Below are 18659 nucleotides of genomic sequence, written 5' to 3'. Positions count from 1 at the left end.
TTTAAATGCTCTAAAAGTTTACATTTATATATTTATAAATTAAAAGTGCGTTTTTTTTATAATCTAAGTGTTCGCCTGACTCATGTCTATCATTCGAGATAATAGTTTATTTATATTTATTTAATATATACCGGAATAAATAAGTATCAAGATTAAACATACTTATATTCTGCTCATTAATGACTTTTAAAAATGTCTTCTTGGGATGGTGTGATGGTTAAGATATGGAGTGTTATCATATGAGATTTTGGCGTGGAAACTCGGCGTGACCGAGCATAACCTCCCTCATATCTTGGCCATTTGCACTAATGGTTAGTAGTCACTCGTGATTTACCTCCTCCGTGTTGGCCTATGGACGAGTTGGCGCCCCCATAACCTCCCCCATATCTTGGGCATTTGCACTAATGGTTAGTAGTCACCCGTTATTTACCTCTTCCGTGTTGACCTAGGGATGGATTGGCGGAGGCGCTGAGGGCGAGCGAATCGCCTTTTGTGTAACGACCCAAATTTCCTCATTTAGATTTCTAATAGTGCTTAAAAATATTTAGAAATATTCTAGAAATTTTTAGAGTATTTTTATGCAATTTTTGGATCTCGTTTGGTATTTTTATCAAAAGAAACAAGTTACAAAAAAAATAAAGAAAATAAGCCGAGGTTTAAACCGGAGACCTCCGGTTAAGCAAAGTCTTTATTTGTCTCTGCTGACCAGAAGCCCAAGCAAGCATTGCTGACTAAAGAAGGAGCAAAATCTATTTAAACAGTAGTTAATGAATAGGAAATAAATTGGAATAAGAAGAGATGCAGCTGAGACTCGAACCCGCAACCCTAACCAGATCCAAGCCTTAAGCAAGGCGCGGTTAACCAAGTGTTCACGCGGATGTTATTAATAAGAAGGGAAGCGAAATATATATAAGCAATAGTAGTTAACGGAATATTAAGGTTATAAGAAGAGAACTTAGGGCTTGATTGTGATTACCCGTGACCTAAATCTTTCTCCCTTCTTCCTCTTCGTGCGTGCGCCGATTCAGCCCGAGCGAAGGAAAACGAAGCCCTAGCTTCGTCTCCGGCGGCCGGCCGAAGTGGATTTCCGCGAGCTCTTCTCGGATTCGAGCTCCTCTCGTCAAGAAGGACCCGTGAGCACGAAGAGAGGCCACGATTTCAAGAGACCCGAACCCTATAAGTCTTCCTTCTTCGGTTGTAAGTCTAAGAACACGAAGGGTAAGTCGCTACTCACCTGCAGTAGGATAGTTCCGGATTCCTATCCCTTTTGTTTTCGAATTTTCTGTGGTGATTGTTGGTTTTTAGGGTTTCCTACTGTGGTTCTTGTTAACGTTACTTGTTTCCTCCGGTTTTGAGGTGCTCCTTCCGTAGTAAGTTAAGTTCGAGAAATCTTTAGGTAAGATCTTGTTACAGAAGCATGATTTTAGGCTATAAGGTTTTGATCCTTTAACTATGCCAGATCTTGTTCGGTTCTGTTTATGTTTCATTGAATGGATTTGGAGTTGTGGATTCGATTTGTGTTTTCTTCTTGAAACCATGATGGTGTGGTTGGGTTGAATTTGAGGAGTTTTGGTGTTCTTTGATTGGCTCGAATTTTTGGACAGAATTGAGTGAGTTGACTTTTGATTTCCTATCCTGTGTATCAGTTCATATAGAGTTTATGGGTTTCGGATTTTCACTGCTAGATAATGCAAATAAGTGTTATATGGGTTTTAGATTCATTGATTTCGTAGTATAGTATTTTAGTTGCAAATTTCTTAGTAAATCACATTTAGCAGTAGCAAATTCTTTCCTTATGCTTTATGTTGGAAGTGATTCATATCACGTGTCAACTTGTGATAGCAGTAGCAATTATGTCCTTTATTCTTTGCTTGGTTGGAATAAATTAAGAATAAGTAGATCCCCCAAGTTCTGTCCTAGTAAATCACGTTTGACAGCAACAGCTTCTCTTTATGCTTTACTTAGTTGGAAAGAATTTAGAATGTGTAGACCCATTAAGTTCTGGTTCCAGTATATCATGTATCAACTCTTTGATAGCAATATCATCTTTTCCTTGAGGTGTTTGATTGGTTTGTACAGAACTGGAATAGCTAGGGATTTTAGTCCTTTCCTGATTTTCAGTTTTAGTTTATATATATATCTATGCAACAAACTGCATTTTATTCCAAGTATATAGTTAGATTTTTCTTTAAGCTTTTAGTTTCCCTTTGTTCTGCTATTAGGCAATGAACATAGAATGGCTTGGATTAAGTATTGGTTTATTAGGCTAATTGGAGGTTGATCCGACAGTGATTTTGGTTTATTTTATGATGAAGTAGGTAGTGTAATCTCTTTAGTGCAGAAGTGTGGATGAAAGAGTGAAGATGAGCATATGTAATATGTTGTTTTGGCGAGTATCATGTATTAAGACTAAAGATGATTTGAATTGATGTAATGAATTTAACAGGTGAGAAGTATGTGAGTAATTTAGATATGCAAGTAGTAAGTTCAGAGTAGAAGTTTAGTTTAGAAGATGAGAAAAGAGATTTATATGTTGATCAATATAGATTTTATACTGAGAATTCCTTTCTGACCATAAGTTTAATGGCATAATTGATGTTCAGAATTAAAGTACTTGGATGTGTCAATATCAAGGATTCCATTTGGTCTCAGCCGGTTACTAGAATTTGAAATTCTAGGTTTATAATTGCCATGTGAGAATTTTAGTACAGTTTAGATCTCCTTGAAGTGCAGAATTTTAATGCAGTTGAAATCTCCTTGTAGTGCAGAATTTTAGTGTAGTTTAGATCTCCTTGTAGTGCAGAATTTTAGTGCAGATTTTTATTAAGTATTAGTGTGCAGATTTTTATTAAGCATTAGTGTGCAGATTTTTATTTAACATTGCAATGCAGATTTCTGTTAAGCATTGCAGTACAGAATTTTGTTAAGCATTGTAGTGTAGATTTGCTTTAAGTATTTAGTTTCTTTAGTAGTGCAGATTTGCTAATAGATAGTTTATGGATAGCATTGTAGAACAAGGCTTTAGATTTCCCTTAAATATGCATGATTGTTTGTTACCTAGTTGATTTCACTTATAGATGCATATGGAAAAAAAATATCCTAACAGTATTTTGAGTTAAAGAAAAGTATAAGAAAGATAAAGAAAAGAAAGAAAAAGGCCAACGCCTTAAGTAAATCCCAAAGTCAAGACTTTAGGGATTTTGGCACACAAGGTGTTTATTAAAATGTTAAGACATTTAAAGAATAAGTAATTAAGATATTTTACTTTGAAGAGGCTAGTACCCGACTTCCGAGGTTGTCGTTAAACAAATCCAGGTGTCCAATTCCGAGGTTTTGGCCTGGTAGACCGAGGTTTGCTCTTTTAGGATTGGTGGCTCGCTACCCCAACCTATTAGGGAACGCGCATAAGATGGTACTATGCCTGGGCCCAAGAGAAGTTGATTACTATTTTGAAGTATTATAAGTATAAGCTTTTGAACAAGTAAAACAAGTTTTTTACATAAGTATAAAAGTATTAAATGATAAGTTTTAAACAAGTGAGATAAAAGAATAAGTTTAGAACAAATGAATTAAGTTTCACTTTGTTTTAAAATCAGGAAGTTTAACTTTCTTTTATGCTAGCATGTTATTTAGATTTGCTTGCTTTTATTTGTTATTAGAAGAGCATGAGTAGCTTTACATATTTAGCATTTCAGTATGTTTGATTCCTTTACTATTAGATGAGCATGAGTAGTCTTCAGTAAGCATTCAGTTAGTTCATGTTATAGATATATGTACATGCATATCGAGATTTTTGTGAGTTAGATAGCGCTTACTAAGTATTTTGCTTATAGATTACATTTCCTCTTACTGCAAATACAGGAAAGGAAAAGATTTAGCAAAGGAAGGCGACAAGGTGACGCGGATGGTGTGTGATGCCAGGACTATGGGAGAGACTTGGGACATTATTAAGTTTCCGCATTTTAATGATTTATAAATATTTGAGATTGTATCTTACATTCCAGGTCATTTGAGTTCATTCTTGTTTTGGATTGTATGCTGAGATAAGTTTTGTTTAATAAGTAGTTATTTTGGTGTTTGACACTTATTTAACTGCGTGAGAGTTTGTTATATGTTCCAGCCACCTGTGGCTGATGTATACTATGTTTGTATCTCAGTTTATGGTCACCGGTACAGGGGAGACTCTGCCGAAAGTTTTCAGTAGGGACTTCTCATGGTTTCGATCATACCGGTTAAGTAGAGTTAGTAGTTAAGTAACGGTCACCTTAGAGAGTAGTAAGGAAGGTGGGTCGTTACAGTTGGTATCAGAGCAGTTCCCATTCTCCAGCATCACACATCAACACCATCTTTGCCGTCTTCAAGTAAGAAAGTATTTAAGTTTTCTTTTATGCTTTCCCTTATTATTTGCAGTATAGAGTATCTGCTTATATGTGCTTAAGTAAGAAGAAAATTCTTGTTTTATTTTTCTATGTTTTGATGCATATGTCATATGAATAGGAAGAATAGAGACGATTTTAGTTTTATTTTTTCTCTGTATAACTAGATGTCAAGAAGAGGATGCCCCCGTACCGCTTGTACTGAGGACCGAGCTCAGGAGAACGAAGAGCCCAGAACAGCTGAACCAAATCTCTTTGAAGTTGTTGCTCAACTCCAGAGATAAGTGGCGGAGCAGCAACTAGTGATCGTCAATCTGATGGCGAATCAGCAGTCAGTCCCTCCCACTCCTCCAACTATCAATGTGAAGACTCCAGTGGTGACTGAGGTTCCACCAACCGCCCTGGAAGTCCCTATAGCACCTAGAAGACAAGAAGCATACCTGATACAGTGGCTGAAGCTGAAGTCAGTCAAGATTGAAGACAAGACAATGGGGAGCCAGAAACCCTAGTCAAGTAATTAGAACCGGAAGGGCAAGGGTCACAAGAGAAAACAGTCGAACCAGGAGGTAACCAGAAGGGAGGACCAGCAAACAAGCAGACCAAGTTCCCTCTCTGTCCTAAATGTAGGAGAACACATCAAGGAGCCTATCTTTTGGGTAAGACGAGATGTTATTCATGTGGGCAGGAAGGACACATAGCTAAAGAATGCCCTAACAAGCTCAAAGCACCTCAGCCACAGCCAATACAATATGGAGGCAAACCTCAGTTACATTATATGCCTGCAGCTCTAGAAGGACCTCAGCTCAGTCAAGGAAGGTTGGAAGCCCCACCAGATCCAGCCAGTGCCAGAGTATTCTCCCTCACTAAAGAGGAAGCTGCTAGTGCCTCCACGGTCGTAACATGTCAAGTAGTTATTTTTCAGCATTCGACTACTGCATTATTTGATACTGGGGTGACCCATTCTTTTGTATCAGTACCCTTTGCCAAAGAATTACAGGTACCTATAGAAAGTATGAACTTCAAGTTCCTGACAACCCTACCTTCTGGGGAGGTCATGGAATCCAACCAGTGGCTTTGGTCTGTACCAGTCAGAATTGCAGACCGAGAGCTATATGTTAATCTGGTAGTCCTTGCCATGCAGGATTTCGATATCATTTTGGGTATGAATTTCCTCAGCAAGTACAGTGCTTCAGTGGACTATCGCCGAAGGAAAGTGATCTTTAGTCCAGAGGGTGAACCAACCTTTGAGTTCACGGGAGTACCAAAGAAGAAGACCCAGGGATTCCTCTCCTCCCTCACAGCTCACCAAATGTTAGCTAAAGGGTGTGCTGGTTTTCTTGCATTCATTGTGAGTACAGAAGAACAAGAAAGACCCAAGCAGGAGGAAGTTCGGATAGTCTGCGAGTATCCGGAGGTATTCCCCAGAAGAGTTACTTGGACTACCTCCCAACAGAGAAGTGGAATTTGAAATTGAATTGGTTCCTGACACCAGCCCAATTTCAAAAGCTATGTACCGAATTTCTCTAACAGAGCTAAAAGAGTTACAAGAACAATTTCATGAGCTACCTGACAAGGGTTTCATCCGCCCTAGTCATTCACCCCGGGGAGCTCCAGAGTTGTCTGTTAAGGAGAAAGACGGATCTATGCCGATGTGCATAGATTTTAGAGTGCTGAGCAAAGTAACAGTTAAGGACAAGTACCCTCTTTCCAGAATAGATGATCTATTTGATCAGCAAAAGAGGGCAATAGTGTTCTTTAAAACAGACCTGCATTTTGGGTACCATCAGTTGGAAGTGAAAGGAAGTGATACACCCAGAACAGTTTTCAGGATCAGATATGGACACTACGAATTTGTAGTCATGCCATTTGGTGTGACTAATGCACCTATGGTCTCCAGAGACTTTATAACGGCCTTCCAAGGACCACTAATGGGTACGATGCGATATGAATGATAGAGGACCGAGAAGTTAAGAGACTAAGGAACAAAGAGTACCATTAGTGAAAGTCATTTAGAACCAGAAGCACGAGGAAATTACTTAGGAGCGTGAGGACAGTATGAGACAGAAATATCCGGAATTATTCTAAATTCAAGGACGAACTTTTTATAAGGTATGGGGGATTGTAACGACCCAAATTTCCTCATTTGGAGTTCTAATAGTACTTAAAAATATTTAGAAATATTCTAGAGATTTTTAGAAATTTTTAAAGTATTTTTATGTAATTTTTGGATCTCGTTTGGTATTTTTACCAAAAGAAACAAGTTGCAAAAAAATAAAGAAAATAAGCCGAGGTTCGAACCGGAGACCTCCGGTTGAGCAAAGTCTTTATTTGTCTCGGCTGACCAGAAGCCCAAGTAGGCGTTGCTGACTAAAGAAGGAGCAAAATCTATTTAAGCAGTAGTTAATGAATAGGAAATAAATTGGAATAAGAAGAGATGCAGCTGAGACTCGAACCCGCAACCCTAACCAGATCCAAGCCTTAAGCAAGGCGCGGTTAACCAAGTGTTCACGCGGATGTTATTAATAAGAAGGGAAGCGAAATATATATAAGCAATAGTAGTTAACGGAATATTAAGGTTATAAGAAGAGAACTTAGGGCTTGATTGTGATTACCCGTGACCTAAATCTTTCTCCCTTCTTCCTCTTCGTGCGTGCGCCGATTCTACCCGAGCGAAGGAAAACGAAGCCCTAGCTTCGTCTCCGGCGACCGGCCGAAGGGGATTTCTGCGAGCTCTTCTCGGATTCGAGCTCCTCTCGTCAAGAAGGACCCGTGAGCACGAAGAGAGGCCACGATTTCAAGAGACCCGAACCCTAGAAGTCTTCCTTCTTCGGTTGTAAGTCCAAGAACACGAAGGGTAAGTCGCTACTCACCTGCAGTAGGATAGTTCCGGATTCCTATCCCTTTTGTTTTCGAATTTTCTGTGGTGATTGTTGGTTTTTAGGGTTTCCTACTGTGGTTCTTGTTAACGTTACTTGTTTCCTCCGGTTTTGAGGTGCTCCTTCCGTGGTAAGTTAAGTTTGAGAAATCTTTAGGTAAGATCTTGTTACAGAAGCATGATTTTAGGCTATAAGGTTTTGATCCTTTAACTATGCCAGATCTTGTTCGGTTCTGTTTATGTTTCATTGAATGGATTTGGAGTTGTGGATTCGATTTATGTTTTCTTCTTGAAACCATGATGGTGTGGTTGGGTTGAATTTGAGGAGTTTTGGTGTTCTTTGATTGGCTCAAATTTTTGGACAGAATTGAGTGAGTTGACTTCTGATTTCCTATCCTGTGTATTAGTTCATATGGAGTTTATGGGTTTCGGATTTTCACTGCTAGATAATGCAAATAAGTGTTATATGGGTTTTAGATTCATTGATTTCGTAGTATAGTATTTTAGTTACAGATTTCTTAGTAAATCACATTTAGCAGTAGCAAATTCTTTCCTTATGTTTTATGTTGGAAGTGATTCATATCACGTGTCAACTTGTGATAGCAGTAGCAATTCTATCCTTTATTCTTTGCTTGGTTGGAATAAATTAAGAATAAGTAGATACCCCAAGTTCTGTCCTAGTAAATCACGTTTAACAGCAACAGCTTCTCTTTATGCTTTACTTAGTTGGAAAGAATTTAGAATGTGTAGACCCATTAAGTTCTGGTTCCAGTATATCATGTATCAACTCTTTGATAGCAATATCATCTTTTCCTTGAGGTGTTTGATTGGTTTGTACAGAACTGGAATAGCTAGGGATTTTAGTCCTTTCCTGATTTTCAGTTTTAGTTTATATATATATCTATGCAACGAACTGCATTTTATTCCAAGTATATAGTTAGATATTTCTTTAAGCTTTTAGTTTCCCTTTGTTCTGCTATTAGGCAATGAACATAGAATGACTTGGATTAAGTATTGGTTTATAAGGCTAATTGGAGGTTGATCCGGCAGTGATTTTGGTTTATTTTATGATGAAGTAGGTAGTGTAATCTCTTTAGTGCAGAAGTGTGGATGAAAGAGTGAAGATGAGCATATGTAATATGTTGTTTTGGCGAGTATCATGTATTAAGACTAAAGATGATTTGAATTGATGTAATGAATTTAACAGGTGAGAAGTATGTGAGTAATTTAGATATGCAAGTAGTAAGTTCAGAGTAGAAGTTTAGTTTAGAAGATGAGAAAAGAGATTTATATGTTGATCAATATAGATTTTATACTGAGAATTTCTTTCTGACCATAAGTTTAATGTCATAATTGATGTTCAGAATTAAAGTACTTGGATGTGTCAATATCAAGGATTCCATTTGGTCTCAGCCGGTTACTAGAATCTGAAATTCTAGGTTTATAATTGCCATGTGAGAATTTTAGTGCAGTTTAGATCTCCTTGAAGTGCAGAATTTTAATGCAGTTGAAATCTCCTTGTAGTGCAGAATTTTAGTGTAGTTTAGATCTCCTTGTAGTGCAGAATTTTAGTGCAGATTTTTATTAAGTATTAGTGTGCAAATTTTTATTAAGCATTAGTGTGCAGATTTTTATTTAACATTGCAATGCAGATTTCTGTTAAGCATTGCAGTACAAAATTTTGTTAAGCATTGTAGTGTAGATTTGCTTTAAGTATTTAGTTTCTTTAGTAGTGCAGATTTGCTAATAGATAGTTTATGGATAGCATTGTAGAACAAGGCTTTAGATTTCCTTTAAATATGCATGATTGTGTGTTACCTAGTTGATTTCACTTATAGATGCATATGGAAAAAAAATACCCTAACAGTATTTTGAGTTAAAGAAAAGTATAAGAAAGATAAAGAAAAGAAAGAAAAAGGCCAAGGTCTTAAGTAGATCCCAAAGTCAAGACTTTAGGGATTTTGGCACACAAGGTGTTTATTAAAATGTTAAGACATTTAAAGAATAAGTAATTAAGATATTTTACTTTGAAGAGGCTAGTACCCGACTTCCGAGGTTGTCGTTAAACAAATCCATGTGTCCAATTCCGAGGTTTTGGCCTGGTAGACCGAGGTTTGCTCTTTTAGGATTGGTGGCTCGCTACCCCAACCTATTAGGGAACGCGCATAAGATGGTACTATGCCTGGGCCCAAGAGAAGTTGATTACTATTTTGAAGTATTATAAGTATAAGCTTTTGAACAAGTAAAACAAGTTTTTTACATAAGTATAAAAGTATTAAATGATAAGTTTTAAACAAGTGAGATAAAAGAATAAGTTTAGAACAAATGAATTAAGTTTCACTTTGTTTTAAAATCAGGAAGTTTAACTTTCTTTTATGCTAGCATGTTATTTAGATTTGCTTGCTTTTATTTGTTATTAGAAGAGCATGAGTAGCTTTACATGTTTAGCATTTCAGTATGTTTGATTCCTTTACTATTAGATGAGCATGAGTAGTCTTCAGTAAGCATTCAGTTAGTTCATGTTATAGATATATGTACATGCATATCAAGATTTTTGTGAGTTAGATAACGCTTACTAAGCATTTTGCTTATAGATTGCATTTCCTCTTACTGCAAATACAGGAAAGGAATAGATTTAGCAAAGGAAGGCGACAAGGTGACGCGGATGGTGTGTGATGCCAGGACTATGGGAGAGACTTGGGACATTATTAAGTTTCCGCATTTTAGTGATTAATAAATATTTGAGATTGTATCTTACATTCCAGGTCATTTGAGTTCATTCTTGTTTTGGATTGTATGCTGAGATAAGTTTTGTTTAATAAGTAGTTATTTTGGTGTTTGACACTTATTTAACTGCGTGAGAGTTTGTTATATGTTCCAGCCACTTGTGGCTGATGTATACTATGTTTGTATCTCAGTTTATGGTCACCGGTACAGGGGAGACTGTCGAAATTTTTCGGTAGGGACTCCTCGTGGTTTCGATCATACCGGTTAAGTAGAGTTAGTAGTTAAGTAACGGTCACCTTAGAGAGTAGTAAGGAAGGTGGGTCGTTACATTTTGCCACATTAATGACTTTTAAATTAAATGATCAACATTAAACACATTTATAGTCTGCTCTTAATATTAATGAATAACATTCATGATGGATATTCATAAATAATTTTACTATTTTATTAAAAATCTTCCCCTTTTACTAAATAATTTTAGGGAAGCCTAAAATGAATTTATGTTAATATCCTTTTTTCTATTCACACTAAAAATAATCCTAAGATTTATTAGTAATTTCATAAGCGAAACAATCAGTGATCTAGAGTTCGAGACTCAGCTGCGACGTATTATTATGATTTTTTCTCATCATTAATTTTCTCTAGTTGTTTTATATAAAAAAATATAGTTTTCTTTAATCTCACATCTTAGAATTGACAACACTATGATCAAAGAATCTTGTATAAATATTTTAGGCCAACAATGTTAAAAAATATTATTTTCTTAGTTTTTTTACTAAGATAAGTATAATATTAAATTAAATTAATTTTTTCATATGGAAGTCCGTTACAGTAGTTTGTTACTGGGATTCTCTAGCGTCACCCTTACATTATTGCATTATTGAATGAGTCTGATGAATCTTATCCAAATAATTAATTCTTGATTCTGAACGTAAGGGTGACACTCGAAAATCCAAATAATTCGGATTTTCAAAGATCCAAATAATTCAGATTTTCAAAAGTCAGGTATTTTACCCTAATGACTCTATATTAGTAGTTTAATGCTAAAATGCTTTAATTAATATAATTCCATTAAAAGGGGCAATGTGATTTCAATGTATTATATTACACACGCGATGCGTGTGCACGATCACTAGTATTTCTAAAAAATATTTAACAATCATATTTATGCGGAATTAATTCTAAGCAGATGCATATCTTCAGAAAAATATTCTTCTCACCTCCTAATTATTTGACGATTGACTATTAGTCGATCCTATGATTTACTTAACTTCACATAGCCTGAAGATGAACGGTAAAGGACACATATGGTGAACATAATCATTTTTATTATAATGAATCATATTTATTAATAAAAATTTTATCAGACATTCTAAATAAATATAGAAATTTTTTAAATAAATAAATAATTTTAGATTATCCTACTCAATAATTAATTAAATAATTTTAATAAAAAATTTAAACGATCAAATAAATTTAAATTAAGAACTCACGAACATTTAAACAAATCAAACTGAAATAAAACAGAAATTAAGTCAAACTCATTAAAAAAAACAAAAACCAAATTTAAATAATTATTTTAACATCTTAATTCATTTAAATTCAGTTTAGATTAGTACAGTTATCCTATGAAATAAATTTAGACATCATAAAATTTGGCACAACTTCATTAGTTTACAACTCTATTTATATTGGATAAATCCGGAATTATATTTATACATAATTAGAGATGTACGTCATTGAAATTCAAATTCTAATCCCTATATTTATTTTTATTAGGGTAGATTTAATTGAGGATTATTCTTGATAATCTTAATTGTTCATCTAAGATTATCAATGAAAACTTTATTTGAATTAGGTAATCGATGATTCCGAATAATGTTCCTTGCCTGATATGTCAACAAAAGGGACATACAATCTGAAATCGGAAAACAAAGGTTTTTTTAATTTCGGAATTAACTATGTTTTTACCCAAAATATCCTCGGATAAGAGAAAAATATAACTCAAAAGAAAAATATAAAGAAAAAAATAAAAAATAACTTTAAAATGTAAAAAAAATATAAAAAATTTTAAAAAAATTGTAAAAAATAGAAAAATAGAAAAATAGAACAAACATAAGAAATAATAAAATAATAATAATATTATAAAAATAAAAAACATAAAAAAATAATAAAAACGTTAAAACATAAAAATATAAAAATATTAAAAAAAAATAAAAACCTAAAAAAGTTTAAAAAATAAAAAATAGGGGAAAAATGTAAAAAAATAAAAATAAAAAAATGTAAAAAAATAAAAACATAAAAAACATTTAAAAAATTAAATAACGTAAACAATTTTAGAAAAAAAAACATAAAAAATAAAAAATAATTAAAAAACATGAAAAAGAAAAAGAAAAAACATAGAGTTTAAATAATAATAAATATTATGTATGAGTTTTGTAACTTAGAGTAATATAGTAAAATATTAAATTAAGTTATTTATTAAAATATTTAAATAAATTTTTTTTATTACATTATCTAGGTTGAACCAAATAATATTTGATTATATTTTATTTCTCATAACATTAGTTATGTGATTACCTTATAATCATATAACTAAGATTATATACGATAACTTGAACCAAATATATCTTTCTAATAATTTTTCATTGTATCATGGAGACGAAAGTGTCTTTTTGATATAAGTATATTCATAAAAAAGGAGTAAATACTTTAGTTATACAATTAATATTATGTTTTTCATTGTATTTCTAATTGTTTCATTATTTAAATGTTTTGTCCAATTATTTTATTTTATTTTATTTTTATAAAAATGTGAAGTTGAACTGAAAATCTACACTATTAGATAACTTGAATATTATTTCTAATAAATCGTCTCAAAAAAAATCTTCATATATCCTACTCTGCTATAAATTAATTCTATGATTTATCTTCAAAACTGATGCTAAATTTTGAAAGATTCAATATAAAAAATGTTATTTGTATTTATATAAAATAATAATAAATTTATACTATAAAAAAATTCATTAATAGAGCACGTAAATTAAATTTATGTTTAGGAATTTTTGGATTTAGGGAGATAGAAACAGAAAAAGACCCGTCAAAGAGAAAGAAAAAGTCTGCTCGACTGCTCTAGGCATGTTTTTCTCTTTTTTTTTTGGATACTTTTAAAAAAATCATAATATTGTTAGGATACATAGAGAGCTAGAGGAGAGGTGAATAATTTCGTTCTCTTCTTTAATGATGATTTACAACGGGAACTCGAAGTGAATACTCCAAAATGTTAACACCTCCGATTTACTTGATCTCCACCTCTTTGAGGTAATTAATCAAAGGATCCACATCGTACACAGAACTTTACTTTGAACACACTCCTTCTCAAAAACTTTTCGAAGGTTGAGAAACCTCGTAGAAACTCGAACACGAGAAATACAACAAGACTACAAGTAAAAAATGAAAGTAAACACTTTACAATGAGATCTTGCTAGCTTGCTATCTTGTTGAGTGAAAATGTCTCTTGATCGGTTGGAAAAACAACAACACTTCTAACTCAACGTCCCAAGAATCGGCGGCGAAAACCCTAGACGAACTCCTCTTTATATGGATATTGTTCAAACTGCTTTTCACCTCCTAATCGATTAGGCTTTCCTCTAATCGATTGTCACGTCAGTCGTAACAACTTGCAGAAAGCTCTTTTCAAACCTCTAATCGATTTGTGAGTTATATCAATCAATTCGACAATTTCTAATTAATTTAGAAGTTTTTTGTTCACAAGAGAAAACAACCTAATCGCTTGCCCAATCAATTCCCAAGCTCTATGTTCTCTCACAACAAAGGCTATAATCGATTAGCTTAATTGATTTGGAAATGATGAATTGATTGCCTCAATCAATTCACTAAGCCTCTATTCTCTATCGATTGCCTTAATTGATTGGCCAACTTTTGTCCAATCGATTAGACTAAGAACAATCGATTTCCCAATCAATTTTGGTCCTCACTGTGTTGTCGCAAACCACTCTCAATTGATTAAACTCTCTACCTAACCAATTATACTAGGTCATGTAAGTATCTCATGATAGTTTGATGTGGCCAACCGAGTTAAGTTAGGTCTTGTTTATGTTTGATCCTTATATCTAAGTGTGTAGGAGCTTAGGAACACAAAAAGTCGAACTGAAGACGTAGCTAGCTAGAAAGATGGCACAGGAAGGGAGTCAACGAGATCGATGCATCCGAGAGGCGAGGTGCTGCTGAAGAGTACATCGGTGGACGAGAAGGATGTGCGCGACATTCGAGGGATGAGAAGCCAGTAGGAAGTCTACTTAAGGAGAAGATTAGAGTTGGGTTCGAGTGAACTCAACTCCGGTTAACCAGAGCATCACCTACACGAACAAGATCAACTTGGAGGCTGATCTACTTCATGGAAGGCAGCTCCAATCGCTTAGAAGGTGCCTCGTATGAATAGTACGAAGATGCCTTCAAGCCTGTTGAAGGCACCTTCAATACTCGTTAGCCGAAGATAAAGTTTTATCTTCGACGGATAAAACTTAATCTATTGAAGGTGCCTTGAACCTACTTGAAGGCGCCTCCGAGCTACGGATAGATTTTTTTCAGGAGCTATAAAAGACTCCTGGAGATAGGAAATTAACAATAACTCAACTACAACTTCTGCAATCACTTCCTAGTCTTTTTCTAAGTTGTCAATGTCTGTAAGACGCTACTCCACCTTTAACAAAGAAGATTTCTAGTGGAGCTTCTTCAAGGTCTTGAATTAACAATCACCTAAGTTGTAACCAAGTAAATCTAGCATTCTTACTATTCTTTTAGAAGTTGTTAATTTTATGCATTCTTATTTTATTCAATGAATTATGCATAACTAATCAAATCTAAAGATCGCGAAAGAACTTGTTTAATCTTTGTTGGTAATTTACTCCCCTCTTGCTGGCCACACCGGGACCAACAATTGGTATTAAAACCCAACCACTTTAGAAGGACTAACCACCAACCAAAGCAAACAAGAAAATGGTCGGACCAAGTATCTATCCGTTGAAGTTCGAGGGGGAGTTCACCCTATGGAAAAAGCGAATGGAGTATTTTTCAAAACTAATTTTTGAAATTTTACTAATAATCAAATACAGTTTTATAACTCCCAAAGATCAACAAGGAGTTGAAAAAGAAGAATACCTATGAACCAAAAAAGAACAAGCCAACTTTATAGTGAACGGATGAGCTGAGTTCCACCTGTTGTGCGTACTTCCATCCTAAGAAGTCAATCGAATTGGAGCTTATAAATCAACAAAGAAACTTTGGAAGAAGTTCCTGGAGCTACACGAAGGAGCGTCCGATGCAAAACTCGCGAGATGGGACTTGCTCCGGAACCAACTGATGAACCTCCGGCTCAAAGAAGGAGAGTCAGTAGTGCAACTACATGCCAAACTGAAAGAGTTGATCACTGGACTCACGAATATTAAAGAAAAGGTAACAAATCGAGATTCTCTAATGTATGCATTGAATGCTTTTCCGAGGACACTCGAATGGTCCTCAATAATCGACTCCTATTATATTTCTAATGATCTAGAGATAAGTATATTTGATAATTTATTTTTCACTTTAGAACTTCACAAATCTAAATGTGTAGAATTAAAGAAGGAGTCAAGTTAGACATTTGCCCTGAAGGCAAGAACAGACGATCTAAACTCTGAAGCATCCATCGACGAAGATGAGACAACCTTAATGGTGAGAAATTTCAATAAATTTTTTAAAGCTAATAAATTTAATAAGTCGCAGGCAAAGAAGCAGCTTCGGAACAAAAGGAAAGTTCGATGCTACAAGTGCCAAGAAGAAGGGCACATCAAGAATAACTACCCAAAATTAAAAGAAAGGAGAAAGAAAAGGGCAAAAGACCAACAAGATCGAAGCATAAGACCCTGAAGGTGACATGGGACAAATCGTTAACATTATAAACGGAGTTAGAAGAATATGTCATATTAGCCCTGATGGTAGACCACCAGAGGAACTACGAAAGTTTCTCATAAATGAGCATCAATGAAGGAGGAGGATCTTTATAAGCAGCGATGAAGAGGGAGCGTCAGATTACGAGGTAGGTGAGGTACATTCCCTACCTCCTCAATAGTCTTTTAAATTTATTAAAATACTTTCTAAAAATGTGCTAAAATTAGAAAATGAAAATGTTAAGCTTAAATTGAACTTAATAAATTCATGCTCTTTAGTAATGTATGATAATTTAAAAATAGAAAATGAAAAACAAAGAGCACAAATAGAAAACTAGAAAATGGCAATACATGTTAAAATGTTTTTAAATCAAAGTTTAGAATTATGGTAGAATAAACTAGTACATTAAAAATCATAAAAGACAAATAAGGAAAATTCCTAGGAATTATGTACCACCAAAATTTCTAATGAATCTAATGGGTAGGAACCTATATTGGATTTAGAAATCCTTTCTAGATTAAATTATCAATTTTTACTGTTAGGGTAGAAATTATTTTGGCCTAGAAAAATATTTGATTTATCTTCTATTTGAATTTTATGTTCAAAATTTCTAGACTAATAGCACAATCGTGTTTCTACTAAGGGTTTTTTTTTCTAAAATTTTTTATAAATAATAAAATTTCTATGAATTATTACTAAAAAGTTAATTTTTAATATTAAAAAGTTGAGAAAATATAAATTTGGAAACTTTAATTTTTTTTTTTATCGTTAAAAATGTGTTTTACATATCGAGGAAAATTAACAGAATTTTTAGATTTGAAAATAAATTTTTTAAATTTTTTTTTTAAAATTAAGTTGCTCTACTGAAATAAATCATTTCTGTTAGATTAAATAATATCTTTCCATGGAAATTTTTATACTGATCTACCTTATTCTGTTTAAATTCGACAAAAAATTTTAAATTTTTTTGAAACCGAAAAAGTAATTTTTAAATTTTTTTTATAAAAGCAGAAAGATTAATTAATAAAAATAGAATATTTTTAAAAATTATTTCTAAAAAATATTAGCCTACTGGCAATTCTTGTTTGTACCCTTAAAAAACTTTTCAATTTTTTTCTAATTGCTTGTTTTATTTTTTTCTATTTTTTTATGTGATCAAAAGGATAAAAATAGGTATAAGTTAAGAGGGATGTGAGATAATTAAAAATTATATTCCTATACTTATTTGCAAATAATTAGTATCATTGCAATTTTCATTCACTTAATTATTATATTGTATTTTATTTTGACCCTAACTTTAAATCGGATTGATGCACATCAAAAAAGAGGAGATTGTAAGTATCCCATGGTAGTTTTAATGTAGTCAACCGAGTTAAGTTAGGTCTATTTGTGTTGATCATTGTGTCTAAGTGTGCAGGAGCTTAGGAATACAAGAAGTCGAGTGAAAGACGCAGCTAGCGAGAAAGATGACACATGAAGGGAATTGACGGACTCGATGCACCTAAGGGACGAGGTGCTGTGGAAGAGTTCACCAGTAGACGAGAAGGACGTGTGCGACGCTCGAGGGATGAGAAGCCAAGGAGGAAGTCTACTCAAGGAGAAGATCAAAGTTGGGTTATAGTGAGCTCAACTTCGATTAACCGGAGCATCACCTACGCGAACAAGATCTGGTTTTGTTTTTAGGCTTTACCCAAAAGACCTCATACCAATGTAGATATCTTTCTCTTATAAATCTATGATCTTTTCTATGCATTTTCAATGTAGCACTTTATTTGCAACCTTGCAATCCAACAACCCCCCCTCAAACAAAAGACCACAAACTTCCCATGTCCGATCCTCAACCCACCAGGTCTTCTTGCCCCTTGGTCCACACGACCTTTTAGGACTTCCTTACTTAGCCGCAACTAGGACTTCCTACTGGGTGCCTGGTCTTCTTGATTTGGACACGGGAACCCCCACTTCCTTTATTCGAGGTAAATATTCTACTCATATGGTCCACTCGACCTTTTGGCAGTCCAAGCTTTGATACTGATTGTTGAGACCAAAAGAGGTTTAGATATCTCCACAATGGTATGATATTACCCACTTTGGGCCTAAGCCTTCATGGTTTTATTTTTGGGCCCTACCCAAAAGGCCTTATACCAATGAAGATATCTTTCTCTTATAAATCTATAATCTTTCCCATGTATTTTCAATATAGGACTTTATTTGCAACCTTACAACCCAATAGCATGAACAGTGCGAAGGCGCCTTCAAGCCTGTTGAAGGTGCCTTCAATACCCATTAGCAAAAGATAAAGTTTTATCTTAGGAAGATAAAACTTAATCTATTGAAGGTGCCTTGGATCTACTTGAAGGCACCTCCAAGTCATGGATTGGTTTTTCAAGGGGCTATAAAAAGACCCTTGGAACTAGAAAATTAACAACAACTCAACTATAACTTCTGTAATCACTTCCTAGTCTTGTTCTAAGTTATCAACATCTGTAAGAGGCTACTCCACCTTCAACAAATGAGATTTCTAGTGGAGTATCTTCAACGCCTTGGATTAACAACCACCTAAGTTGTAACCAAGTAAATCTAGCATTCTTACTATTCTCTTAGAAGTTGTTAATTTTATGCATTCTTATTTTGTTCAATTAATTATGCATAACTAATCAAATCCAAATATCACGAAAGGAATTGTTTAATTTTTGTAGGTAATTCACCACTCTTGTCGGCGACACCGTGACCAA

This window comes from Zingiber officinale, chromosome 4B (genome assembly GCF_018446385.1).
Source record: "Zingiber officinale cultivar Zhangliang chromosome 4B, Zo_v1.1, whole genome shotgun sequence".
NCBI lineage: Eukaryota > Viridiplantae > Streptophyta > Magnoliopsida > Zingiberales > Zingiberaceae > Zingiber > Zingiber officinale.
This window is presented reverse-complemented; position numbering follows the sequence as displayed.